This window comes from Rhinatrema bivittatum, chromosome 2 (genome assembly GCF_901001135.1).
Source record: "Rhinatrema bivittatum chromosome 2, aRhiBiv1.1, whole genome shotgun sequence".
Lineage (NCBI taxonomy): Eukaryota > Metazoa > Chordata > Amphibia > Gymnophiona > Rhinatrematidae > Rhinatrema > Rhinatrema bivittatum.
The window spans coordinates 775824039-775837507 of record NC_042616.1 but is presented as its reverse complement, the minus strand read 5'-3'; the positions used below and the strand labels follow the sequence as shown (position 1 = coordinate 775837507).

Here is a 13469-nt window from a genome sequence, read left to right as displayed (position 1 = left end):
GTGCTACTATTTATTCTAATTACCCACTCTTCAACAGTACAGGGAGGGGTATATGATCATGATCATAAAAACAAAGCATCATAAAAATAAAAATAGAAAAGTCTACAAGGCAGTAATGAAAAAACCACAAAATATCACAATATTCATAGGAAGAAATCAACAAAAACAGAAATACAAAGTGAACAAGGGGCCTCCAGTAAAAAAAAAATAATAATAATCACAGAAGCACAGTAGAACAGTAGTCATGGAATTAATTTAAAAATGTATTAATTAGAGACTAACTTTAATGTCCATATGTGTGCTTTCACTAAGGGAATCAATGCTTTGCAGAATGACATTTCTACTGCTCTAAACTTGGAGTTCTGTGTCTGGAAACTTAAAAGAGGTCTACGTGATAAGAAATACTTTTCTTTAATCCTCAGACATGTGCACAGCAACACTGTAAGAAAAAAACTGGGAAATGTTCACTAGGGAGTTTCAACAAATCTTTTTACTCTCCTTTATACTTTAGAAGGCACAAACAGTAAATTTGGAGTTATACATTGAATATTTCAAAATATGGTCCTGGCTCCAAACAGCAAAGCAATCTGCACACATTCAGATTGGTTTATGAAATAGCTATAGTAGTATACTGCATAAACTTGCAATGTAATATGCATATGGCTCTTCATTTTCTGTTTTCATCGTTCTTTATTTTTCCCATCAATTTATCAGGGTTTATTATGATAATCAAAACAGGAGAAAATCATCTGAAAAAATGTCTCATTTTTCTGGGTAAATACAGTTTGTTTTAGTGGACAGAAGCCATTATCAGATTTTCCACCCAGCAACATCCACATCTCTACCCCCAACCCCTGCCTAACATGCTCCTCTCTCTCTCCTCCCAACCTATGGAGAATCTGTTCCCCTCCCACACACATACACACATTGCAACAGACTTCATTCTTACAAGTGGTGGCTTTTCTGCAGGGCTAGCAGAGTCTGCCGTAAAGTGCTTCTGGTGGACAGGGCTGCTTGAAATGCATTCATAGCACCAGACAGCAGGCACTTTGACTGCTTGGGGGGTGAGCAGGCAGGACTTGAAACATGGGATGGGTGGCACTAGAGGGTGAGCGCTTTCACTGGTGGAGGTTGGGACTTGCAACAGCATGGGCTTTGGGACGCAGCAGCTTATTAATCAGTCTAAAATTAGGGTGAACATCAGTTTAAACTGATTGTCACATTTGGAAAAATGTCTGAATTTATTGGTGAACATCGGTTTAAACTGTAAATGAAGGACCCTAAATATGCTAAATACTTCCCTTTGGTGCACTACACTAACAAAAGAACTGCAACTGATATTCCTTTCATAAGATACAATGCCTTTGGCTGTGTTGAATCTTATACTGTGGCAACTCTTACATGAAATATAGAATGAAATTTATAATATTTGATTGTAGCTACTGTATGCAAAAAGACTTATCCCCCATAAACATGGATGTAAAATATAAAAATCTATATCATTTCTGTTCTAAGACTAATTCAGCTGTCTTCAAGTCAAGTGGAAAGCAATGGGTAATGAATTTCTTAATTAAAGCTTAGATTCATAAATGACAAAATGAAGATGTACTCAACTGTTTACCAAAATGAAGTATGTCCTTATTAATTGCTCTTTTGACAAGTTTGCCTGTGACCTTATCCTATTCTCTCTGTCACTTAATTAGATGATTATTGTCCTGTTGTCAGCTGTGAATGGTTTTTACATGGTTTGTGTTAACTATGCTTAATCAAGATGTTGCTATATTAGATAATCACTTGTAACTAGGTCAAACTCCTCAAAAGCTTAAAGGAAAATATGACAAAAGTATAAACAAATAAAAAAACCAAACTGAAAATGTAAAGCAGTACTAATAAAAAGTGTGTTCCAATACAGTATTGCATAGGATCTAGGCAAAAACATGCTGCATACCTATGCCCTATTACTTCCTATTATGTCTCCCTTTCTTGTTGTACTGTACTTGTGATAGGTTGAGCACTACAGTTGCAGTAGGTCATGGAAGAACTCCAACCGTATTTGTAGAACTTCTTCACATTTTATTTATAGTTACAGAGAATACCTGACTCCTTTCTATGATTAGCAAAATACATAAGAACATGGACATAAAAGAGAGCACAGAAAACATGACCAAGAGAAAGGATTTAAGACCCTGGCTTCACACCACATAGCAAACTTTCTAAAATTAAAAATATATGGCCTTCTAGAGTAGTGTAGAGTAGAGTAGTGTAGTGTCAAAAAGCTCTTTATGTCAAAAACAATATCCAAGCAACTGAGCTGCAAGGAAGATGGGGGAAAAGAAGAAGCATTATAGGCCATCCTAAAAAAAATAAAATAAAAAGTTGATGAATCTATTTTTACTGGCTTGGTTTACAGGCCTCTGAATCACATGGAAGAACTAGGCAGATATCTAGCCAGACATACAAAAGGTAGGAAAGAAGGGAGAAGTGGTGATTGTTGAAGATTTTAATCTGCCGTACGTAGACTGGAGAATCCCTTCTACAGAATCTAACAGAAGTAGATAATGACTCTAATGTTCAGGAAGGTGCCCACCTCAGCACTGGTGATCATCAAACGTTATGATTTGAATTCGCAAATAGGATATGGAGAAGTCACGCAAACAGAGTTTTGCATTTCAAAAATACGGACTTTTTGGAAATGGGGTAGTACCTGGAGGGAGAACTAGAAGATTGGGAGAAAATGAGAGAGGTGGAACAACAGTGGGCCCATCTAAAAGGAGCAATTATAAAGGCAACTATATGTTAGAAAAATAAACAAAAGCAAGAGAAATAAGAAACCTATCTGGTTCTCAAAGGAGGTGGCAGATAAAATAAAATAAAAAAGAACAGCGTTCAAGAAATATAAAGGATCCTAAAGGGAAGGGCAGAAGGAAGAATATCTGGTGAAACTGAGGGAGACGAAGAAAGTAATCAACAGATCCTTGAAAACGGGAGAGGTGCCAAGTGATTGGAGAAGAGCGGTGATAGTCCTGCTTCACAAGAATGGGAGTAGAGAGGTAGCTGGAAACTACAGGCCTGTTAACCTCACCTTGGTGTGGAAAAATTAACGGAGATGCTGCTGGGATTTAATGCCAAGAAATGCAGAATCATGCATCTGGAGTGATAATCCAACTTGGGGGATGAAGGGCTGTTGTGCAGGGAGCAAGAGAGGGACCTTGGGGTGATAGTGTCTAGCAACCCAAAGATGGGGAAGCAATGTGACAAGGCGATAGTGAAAGCCAGAAGAATGCTGAACTGCATAGAGAGGAATAACCAATAAGTAAAAGGAAGTGATAGTCCCCCCCTTGTACATGGTCCTTCGGAAGGCTTCACCTGGAGTATTGTGTTCAGTTCTGGAGACCGTATCTCAAAAGGGACAGAGACAAGATGGAGGCGCTCCAGAGAAGGGCAACTAAAATGGTTGGGGGGTCTCCATCAAATGACTTAGGGGAGGTTGAAGGACCTAAATATGTATAACCTGGAGGAGAGGAGGTGCAGGGGAGATATGATACAGACTTTCAGATACCTGAAAGGTTTTATGATGCACAATCAACAAACCGTTTCCGCTAGAAAGAAATCAGTAGAACTAGGGGTCATGTAATGAAACTCCAGGGAGGACGACTCAGAATAGTCAGGAAATATTTCTTCACGGAGAGGGTGGTGGATGCCTGGAATTCCCTTCTGGTGGAGGTGATGAATACAAAAACAGTGAAAGATTTCAAAGGGGCATGGGATAAACACTATGGCTCCCTAAAGGCCAAGGTCTCAGAGATGGAAATGAAAAGAGTGCATGGGGGTAACTTGCTGGTGTGGCAGTTATTACCCTTAACAAATAAGCCTTCATACTCTTGATACAACTTCATATTGCTTTCTACTTTTACGTCGGGGGAAAAGAGGAAAAGGGGAATTTGATTCAGACAGCAACCAACAAGGGCCCTGACTTTGACAGTTTGGGAAACAAGTAAGGGGGTGACTTGTAGGGTTACCATAAGCTTGCTGGGCAGACTGGATGGACCGTTTGGTCTTTTTCTGCCATAATTTTCTCTGTTTCTGGCTGCTATAGTTCCAACCTGGGATCCATGGACTCTAAGGAATCAATGGGACCATCAGAAGGGAAGAAACTATAGTACAACTGTTGAGAAAAATAGCAGGCTGACCTCACCTCTGAGGAACTCTCCTCTAATACTGCTGCTGGTTGATTCTGTGCTGAACTGAGAAGATTGCAGCTTCAAAATGCCAAAACCAGCATGGAGAGGAGGTGTGGAAGAATGCAGCTGATCGCTATCATGAGGAATAAGGAAGTGCACTACCACCAGCATTTTCAACAGCCTCTGCTCCACAGGACCAGAGGAGGCAGGGTAATAATCTGATGAACATTTCTGGCACCCGCTACATGTGTTCTAGCTGTCCTGCTGGCCTAAACAGTGAGGGAAAAAGAGTTGCACTGCGTGAATAGTAGAGTCATGGTGGGGAGTGAAGTGGGAGAGAAGAAGGCAGGACAGAAGGGGGCCACAGGGAGGAGAGGGCAAGAGTGAAAGCACACAGATAGGGGCCTTAACAGGAGGGAAAAGGGCGGAAGAAGAACATTTGGGATGGGGCCATAGTAGGAGAGAGAAGACTAGGGAAGGGACTACTAGCAGAAAAGGACAGGTGGGAAGGCTCAATGGTGGGAGGAGTTAAGCTTGGAATTCACTTAGGAAAAGGTTATGGAGGAGGGGGGAAGTGCAGCACTTAGAAAGGGACCATAGAGGAAAGGCAGGGCACACACAGCCTGGAGGAGGCTGCATGCCTTTCCTGTTTTGGTTTTTGTTTTTGTTATGACTGGGGTACACACACCTTCTGGAGGAGGTGGCCTGCCTTTCCCAGTCTTTTTAAAAAAATTCTTTTGGTTTATGTATGCACCTTGATTAGAAGGAAAACTAGGAAAGGTGAGTGATGTCTTTTGGTTTGTGTGTGCGCCTTGATTAAGGAAAGGTAGGTAATTTCTTTTAGTGTCTTTCTTCCCCCTCATCCAACCCAACTCTCACTAGCCCCTTAAGATCATTCTATGATTTATATTATTGCAAATAAGAGGACATTTTCAAATTAAAAATAAATCATGGATTTATCTAAAACTAGGGAGTGACCTAGCCCTTAACAGTTAGATTAAAGGACTCCGATTTACACATCCCTACTCCCATAGCAACCTAAATATACTAAGAATTCAACCATATTAAGATGTGGACAGCAGTCCAGCAGTGAGATGGGGCCTTCCAGCCTTTTGCACCAAGTGGCACATGTATGATTATCTACTAGTTGGTGCGCCCGTTGCAAAGAGCTCCTGGGCCTCAGAGAACAAGTCCGATCTCTGGAGGCCAGAGTAGCAGACCTTGATGATATAAGGGATCTTCACACTGAGGATGAATCTTGAAGGGCTAGTGCCCTGGAGGGAAGGGTTAGGTAGGCAGTCATAGCTGGTGATTTGAAAATTAGGAATGTAGATAGCTGAGTGGCTGGTAGACATGAAGATCGCTGACTAACTTGCCTGCTTGGGTGAAGGTGGCAGACCTTGTGTGTCAGCTAGATAGGATTTTAGAAAGTCCTGGGGAAGAGACAGCTGTCATAGCATATGTGGGCACCGACATAGGAAGGAGGCTCTCAAAGCCAAATTTAGGTTTAGGTATAAAGTTAATATCCAGAAATTCCAGGAGAGCATTCCCTGAAATGCTCCATGCACAGGGCCCCGGCAGCAGATAGAGTTCCAGTCTCAATGTGTGGATGAGACAATGGTGTAGGGAAGAGAGCTTTAGTTTTGTTAGGAACTGAGCAACACTTTGGGGAAGGGGGGAGCCTATTCTGAAAGGGTGAAAAAAGGCTGCAAGTGTTAACTTTCACAAAGGATACAGAACAACTTTTAAACTAGTAGCACATGGTTCAGAGGGATGTATTGTCAAAGGATTCAAAAATGACAGGGCACCTCAATGAAGAGGTTCCAATAAAAGCAAAAGTAGCCCATGTGCCTATTAATAAAGAACCATATGAGTTAAAATAGTCCAAATTACTCCTGTAAACAGATAAGCAGATTGTTAATACAAATAAAATAAATATACTTTGAAATGTCTATATGCTAATGCCAGAAGTAAAATAATTAAGATAGAGAGTTAGAATATAGAGCACTGAATGAAAAGGGAGATATAATTGGCATCTCAAAGACCTGGTGGAAGGAGGATGACCAATTAGACAGTGCTATATTATGGTACAAATATCACAATGATAGGGTGAATCAAATTAGTGGGGAGTGGCGCTTTATCTTAGAGATGGTACAGAATATAACAGGATAAAGATCCTGCACAGTAGAATCTTTATGGGTGAAAATCCCCAGTTAAGGATAAGGGCCCAGGCAGTGAAGCGCGCTTTCTGGAGATAACTGAATGGCTGTGTAGGTGGCATCAATGTGAGCGTTTTGGCTTCCTGGGTTACTGAGCAGAGATGGGATCCACTTGTCGAAGAAGGGGCACAGTGTCTTTCAACACAGAATGGCAAACCTATGGAGCAGGGCGATGGCGTGAACAAAACCCTAAGGCAAGTAAAACATGATATACATCTGATAGAAATGGGAAATAAAGGAAAAGAACGCAACTTAGTAAAGCTATGTGCACTAATGTTCATAGTATGGGGAATAAAGTCCCGAAAGAAGCTGATTTATATACAGTAGCTGTCATGTAAACCTGGTAGACGGAAAACCATGACTGTGATATATTTTTACCCAGCTACAATTTATTCAGGAAGGACCAGGTAAGAAGGAAGGCATGGCATTATATATAAAGAACAATATTAAAGCAACAACATTGCTGGGTTTACGAGGTAAGGAGGCGGCACTGTGGGTTAATCTGGAAAGAGGGAGTGAAACTTCTATTTATATAGATGTAAATACAGACCTCCATCAGAGACAGAGAAGATGGTAGTTTTATTTATTTATTTTTATTATTTATAAGGTTTTATATCATTGCCATAGAGATATATCAAAGAAAAGATGCAAGTAAGGTAAACCATGATTACAAATTATCATAAAATAAGCAATTCATCACGTCCATATATAATGGGGGACAAAGGAAAAATAAAGATAAAATTTTAAAAATCCTGCAAATAACTGCCCAAACTTAATCACCAAGATTCATATCTGCTAAAAAGGTCTCCAGATGCAAAGGATCAAGGAAAAAAAAAACCACTCATTCCCCTAAAACAACACTTCACATTTGGAATAGTCTTCCTGAACTGGTGCATCATGCTCCCTATCTTGCCATGTTTAAATCCCTTCTAAAGACCCACTTTTTTGAAACCACTTTTAAATCTTATGCCTGATTGTCTGCTTTTAGTTTTGTTAGCTAACTTTCTTTACTTTTTAACCATTGTCATTGCAAAATCTTAATCATATGTATTTTTAAAAACTCAATTCCAGACAGAAACAGTGATTGAGGAAATTTCAAAAAGCACAGGTTTTTAAATCTCAGCTTATTTTCAATTAGTTCCAGATGGAAATGTAAATTGAAACGGTTGTTAATCACTGCAGCCACATTGATTGCACTGAATTAATAACAGTTGAATATGACAAAGTAAAGACTCAACATTATTTAATCTCAAATCTAAGTCAGAAGAAGCCTCAGATAAGTAAGTACATAACTGTGCTACAGGTTTCAATAAAGTTGATTCAAAGAGAGATATCGCCCTCCATATGTCACATAAGGAGATGTCCAGAGGAGCATTCTACTGGCTCTTTAAGCAGGGTCTCCTTAAAAAAAAAAAAAAAAAGGGTAACTGGAACAGGTAGAGAGTCCAGATTCGTTGCCTGAACTTCAGCTGAAATAGGTGCCGCAAAATGACCCCCATTTGTAGATATGCCAGAAGAGGGTACTCCAGAAGGAGTGACATTATCAATAGTTCCAAGAGCCAGAATTCCAGGAGATTCTAACTGATGAACCTGGGGCCTCTCTCAGAGCCAAAATTTCCAGCATCTAATAAATAACACTGGATGAGTCCAGGAGGGGGCAAAAGTCTGGGCTTAAAGAGGTCTTGGATGACTCAGGTAAGACCAAGATAGAAGAAGAATTTAAAGGAATAATGTGAGTCCATAGGAACCCCTTACTGGGACTGATGCCATCAAGGATGAAAAAACTTTCCCCTTTCTTTTCCCATGATATGCAGGAGAAAAGGTCCTAAGAGGCATACGTCTTCAGTGCGCTGAACTGCCACAGTTCTTATGTGGGTCCCCAGGCAGTGATGTTGTCCACAAGCGCCCAGCACGAGTGCCTCCTCAGAGTCTCCTGCATGCCAGAAAACGTGAGCACATCAGCAGATAATGCCCCAAGCACACAGCCGCTCTTAAAGGGATTTTCCCAGGAAGTGATGTCATCCATACATGCCCAGCGCAATGCTTCTTCAGCGCCTACTGCACTTCGGGAAACATGGGCAAATTGGCAGGAAGATGTCCCCAGAGATGGATAAAGATTTAATGGAGGATATTCAGGAGGGGGGGGGGGGGGGGGAAGAGATGCTGCTGCTAGGGGATTTCAATCTGCCAGAGATTGTTTGGAACATCCCAATAATTACAGTACCTTCTTGAAGCAGAGAGATTCTGAATTTTATGCAAGGAGAAAACTGTTCTGTGAACTGGTAATGGAAACGAAACGGGAGGGAAAGATACTGAACATGGTGCTTATCAACTGGCACAGTATTTCTGATGTTGTAGTGGATAATCATCTGGGATCCAGTGACCACCAGATGGTGTGGCTCAATATTAGTATGCAAAGAGATGAAGTTTCATTCTAAGGCGAGGGTCCTAGACTTCAAGAAAACTAAATATCTTAAAATGGGAACTACCTCAAGGTGGGATGGGAAAATCTAGGGGAAGTAGAAGGGCAGTTGGTAAAAGAAAAAGGAGATATTATAAGGGCCACTAATCTTTTTGTTAGGAACGCAAATAAAGGGAAGAGGAAATATAGAAATACAGAAATATAGAAATGATGGCAGAAAAGGACCAAACGGTCCATCCAGTCTGCCCAGCAAGCTTATGGTAGTATCTACTGTACCATTCAAGTCACTCCTATACCTATTCACCATTACCTCTTGCTGTTGAAGCAGAGAGCAATGTTGGAGTTGCATAAAAAATATCATGCTTATTGATTAAGGGTAGTGACTGCTGCATCAACAAGTTACCCCCATGCTTATTTTCCCAGACTATACAATTCAATGTCCTTGTTGGTTGCTGTCTAAATCTAATTCCCCTTTTCCCCCTTCTGTTGAATGAGAAAGCAATGATGGTGCTGCATCAACAGTATGAAGCCTTATTGGTTAAGGGTAATAACCACTACACCGGCAAGTTACCCCATGCACTCTTTTCTTCATTCCCATCATCTAGCCTTTAGGGATCCACAGTGTTTATACCAAGCCTCTTAGAAATCCTTTACTGTTTTTGTCTTCACCATCTTATCCAGAAGGGCATTCCAGGCATCCACCTTTCTGTGAAGAAATATTTCCTGACATTGGTTCTGAGTCTTCCTCCCTGGCATTTCATTACGTGACGCCTAGCTCTACTGATTTCTTTCCAATGGAGAAGGTTTGTGAATTGTGCATCATTAAAACTTTTCAGATATCTGAAGGTCTGTATCATATCTCCCCTGCACCTCCTCTCCTCCAGTTTATTTAGGTCCTTCAATCTCTCCTCATAAATCATTTGATGGAGACCACCCACCATTTTGGTCGCCCTTCTCTGGCGCGTTTCCATCCTGTCTCTGTCCTTTTTGAGATACGGTCTCAATAACTGAACACAGTACTCCAGATGAGGCCTCACCAAGGATCTGTACAAGGGGATTATAACCTTCTTTTTCTTACTGGTTATTTCTCTAAGCAGCCCAGCATTCTTCTGGTTTAGCTATTACTTTGCTTCTCTGGCTTCAGATCGCTATACATTATTACTCCAAGGTCCCTCACTTGCTCTGTGTACAACAACCCTTCACCCTCCCCCCCCCCCCCCCCCCCTCCAATCACATACAGCTTTTTAGGATTATCACACCGCAGATGCATGACTCTGAGCTTCCTGGCACTGAATCCCAGCTGCCACATCTTCGACCACCAAGTTTCCTTAAATCACATCTCATTTTCTCTACTCCTACCGGCATGTCCACTCTGTTGCAGATCTTAGTATCATCCACAAATAGAAAAACTTTACCTTCTATCCCCTCTGCAATGTTGCTCACAAAGATATTGAACAGAATCGATCCCAACACCGATCCCTGTGACACTCCACTTAACACCGTTCTCTCTTCAGAGTAGGTTCCATTTACCATCACGCACAGTCTTCTATCCAAACAGCTTCTTATCCACTCCACCAACTTGGTGCTCACTCCTAAGCTTCTCATTTTATTCATGAGTCTTCTTATGTGGGACCGTATCAAAGGTTTTACTAAAATCCAAGTAAATCGCATTAAGCACTCTTCCCTGATCCAATTATCTAGTCAACCAATCAAACAAAATCAATTAGATTTGTCTGACGGGACCTTCCCCTAGTGAATCCATGCTGCCTCGGATAGAGCAACCCACCGGATTGTAGATAGTTCACAATCCTTTCCCACCACGGAGGTGAGGCTAACCGGCCTGTAGTTCCCAGTCTTCTCTCTGCCCCTACTCTTGTGAAGCAGGACCACCACCGCTCTTCTCCAAATCACTCGGCACCACTCCTGTTTCCAGGAATCTATTGAACAAGTCACGCTGCGAACCTGCCAGCACATCTCTGTGCTCCCTCAGTATCCTGAGATAAACCTCATCAGGCCCCATGGCTTTGTCCACTTTCAGCTTTCTTAGCTCTTCCCATACATTCTCTTCTGTAAACGGAGTTTTGTCTACTCCACCCCCATCCACAGTCTTGTTAACTAGCAACAGTTCTTCTTTAGTGAACACTGAACTGAAGTATTTGTTTAATATTTCCACCATTTCTTTGTTTCTCTCCACACATTGATCCTTGCCACCTTTCAATTTCATTATACCTCTTCGGACCTGTCTCCTTTCTCTGATGTATCTGAAAAATGTGTGTCACCTTGATTTACCTCTTTGGCAATCCTTTCTTCTATCTGACATTTTGCTTTGATTACTTTCTTCGTCTCCCTCAATTTCACCAGATATTCTTCCCTGTGCTCCTCTTTTTGGGATCCTTTAAATTTCTTAAACGCTTTTTTTTTTTACTTTTATGTCAGCCACCTGCTTTGAGAACCAGATTTATTTCTCTTACTTTTATTTACTTTTCTAACCTATAGATTTGATGCTTTTGTAATTGCTCCTTTTAGTTTGGCCCATTGTTGTTCCACCTCTCCCATTTTCTTCCAGTCTTCTAGTTCTACCTCCAGGTAAAAAAGAGGCCATTATGGTTTTATAAAAAAAGTAGCTGAAAAGATAAGGGAGAAAAGGTTATCGTTCATAAACAAGAGATTGCAGAAAGAGGAACATAGGAGACAATAACTAGAAAATTAAAAGAAGCTGGAAAAGTAGTCAGGAATGCAAAAATTCAATTAGAAGAAAAAATAGTAAATATAGTAATTCAGAGGGACATGACTTTTTTTTTTTAAAGATATGTTAGTGATAGAAGTGCAAAAGTGGCAATGTGAGACTCAAAGGTGAATATGTAGAGGCTGATGAGGAAAAAGCAAAATTGCTTAAATATTTCTGTTCAGTGGTCATTGTGGAAGGGCCTAGAGCAGGACCACATAAAACAAACACAAATAAGACCGGTAAACCTCTATCGATTTTCAGAACGGTGTGGATGTGAGGAGCTAATTAAAATTAGATAAGACGATGGCACTGGATGTGATTCATCTGAAGTTATTAAGGGAATTTAGGTCCTTCAACTTAGGCAGCTTCACTGGCTGACCATTTCAATGCTTATTTAGAGTAATCCCAGTGCACTGAAAAAGGGTGGATGTGGTTCCTATCCATAAAGTGGAATCAAGGAGGAAGCTGGGAACTACAGACTGGTTAGTCTGACCTCTGTGGTGAACTAATGGAATCTCTCCTAAAACAGAGGACAGTGCAATTTTTGGAATCCAATGGATTGCAAGACACAAGGCAACATGGTTTACCACAGATAAATCTTGTCAGACAAACCTGATCATTTTCTTTGATTGGGTGATAAGAGAGATGGATCAATGGAGAGCGCTAGAAAGAGTGTACTTGGATTTCAGCAAGGCCTTTGACATAGTTCCGCACGGAAGACTTATAAATAAATTGAGCGCCCTTGATATGGATCCTAGAATACTGACTGGGTTAGAAACTGGCTGAATAGGAGGCATTTGGATATTATTTTTAGCCTTTTCCTATCTTGTGCCTATAGCTTTATCTTTAATTTCCTTAGAATGCTGACTGGCCTTCATTTTCACAGCTTTCCTTCAGATTCACAGACTGACCAATGGTACTGGAATTAGAGGTTCTTTTTATTCAGAAAAGATTACTTTTTTTTTTTAATGATTCACAGGTAGAGGCCAATTGTAAACCAGTTATTAGGCCAATACCTTTCATCCATGCAAACTTTGAGCTTCCTCAACACAGGGTTTGAATACTTATGCCTATAGCATGTTTCAGTTTTTAATTTTATTTTACAAAATATGCAGATAAATAATGAATTGAGACTTTGAAAATTTACTTACGAGCATACTGGTTTGTAATCAACATACTGGGGCCGATGTAATAAGATCAGTAGTAAAATCGGCATTAGTTGTCAACACTTTTTTTTTTTTTTTTTTAATTTACTGTGCACAGCAAAAGCAGGCACCTCCACAGGTTATAATAAGGGGACAGCATACAAATGAGAAATGCACAGGAAATCCATTGAAAACAAATATCCGCATGGAAGGCTCTACGCAATAAAATGCACATAAACCTGCATTAATGTGGTGACCTGTGATTGATTCTGGGTTGAAAGTCTAAGACAGCAGTAAACTAGTGGTCCTAGAGTGGGACTGAAGATGGGTAGAGAAATGTCTAACCCCTTCATGATCCGTCACCGGCCATGTGGGAGTTATAATGGCAGATGCCAGTGAGTGGGGGACATGCAGCAGAGATTTGGAAGGGTCTACTAAAGCATTCAGCATTTCTGACATGTGCCTGTTCCCCCTCTGACCTCTCTTCTGGCTTCCGCCACTTAATTTTTTGATCTCCACACAGGCGCTTAAACGTAACTCCTTCCCCAACACAGGTGCTAAAAAACCCACTTAAAAAAATCTTGCACTAATGCTAGTATGGCTCTCAGCGTAGTTAATTGCCTCCTTTGTATGGCATTAGAATAGACTCGCACTAAACCAGCTGTGGCTTTTTGCACGTATTTTTCCGCACTAACCACACGACATACACGCGCAAGATTAGCACGGAAAATCCCATGTAATACCATACGCACAAACCGGCAGCAGGTCTACCGC

The 13469-nt window shown here is 40.8% G+C and overlaps 1 protein-coding gene across 2 annotated transcripts in view; it reads right to left on the bottom strand.

Moving 5' to 3' along the window:
* The window catches only part of EFR3A (EFR3 homolog A), a 648826-nt gene that overhangs the window by 202311 nt on the left and 433046 nt on the right, over window positions 1-13469 (bottom strand). The window lies entirely within an intron of this gene.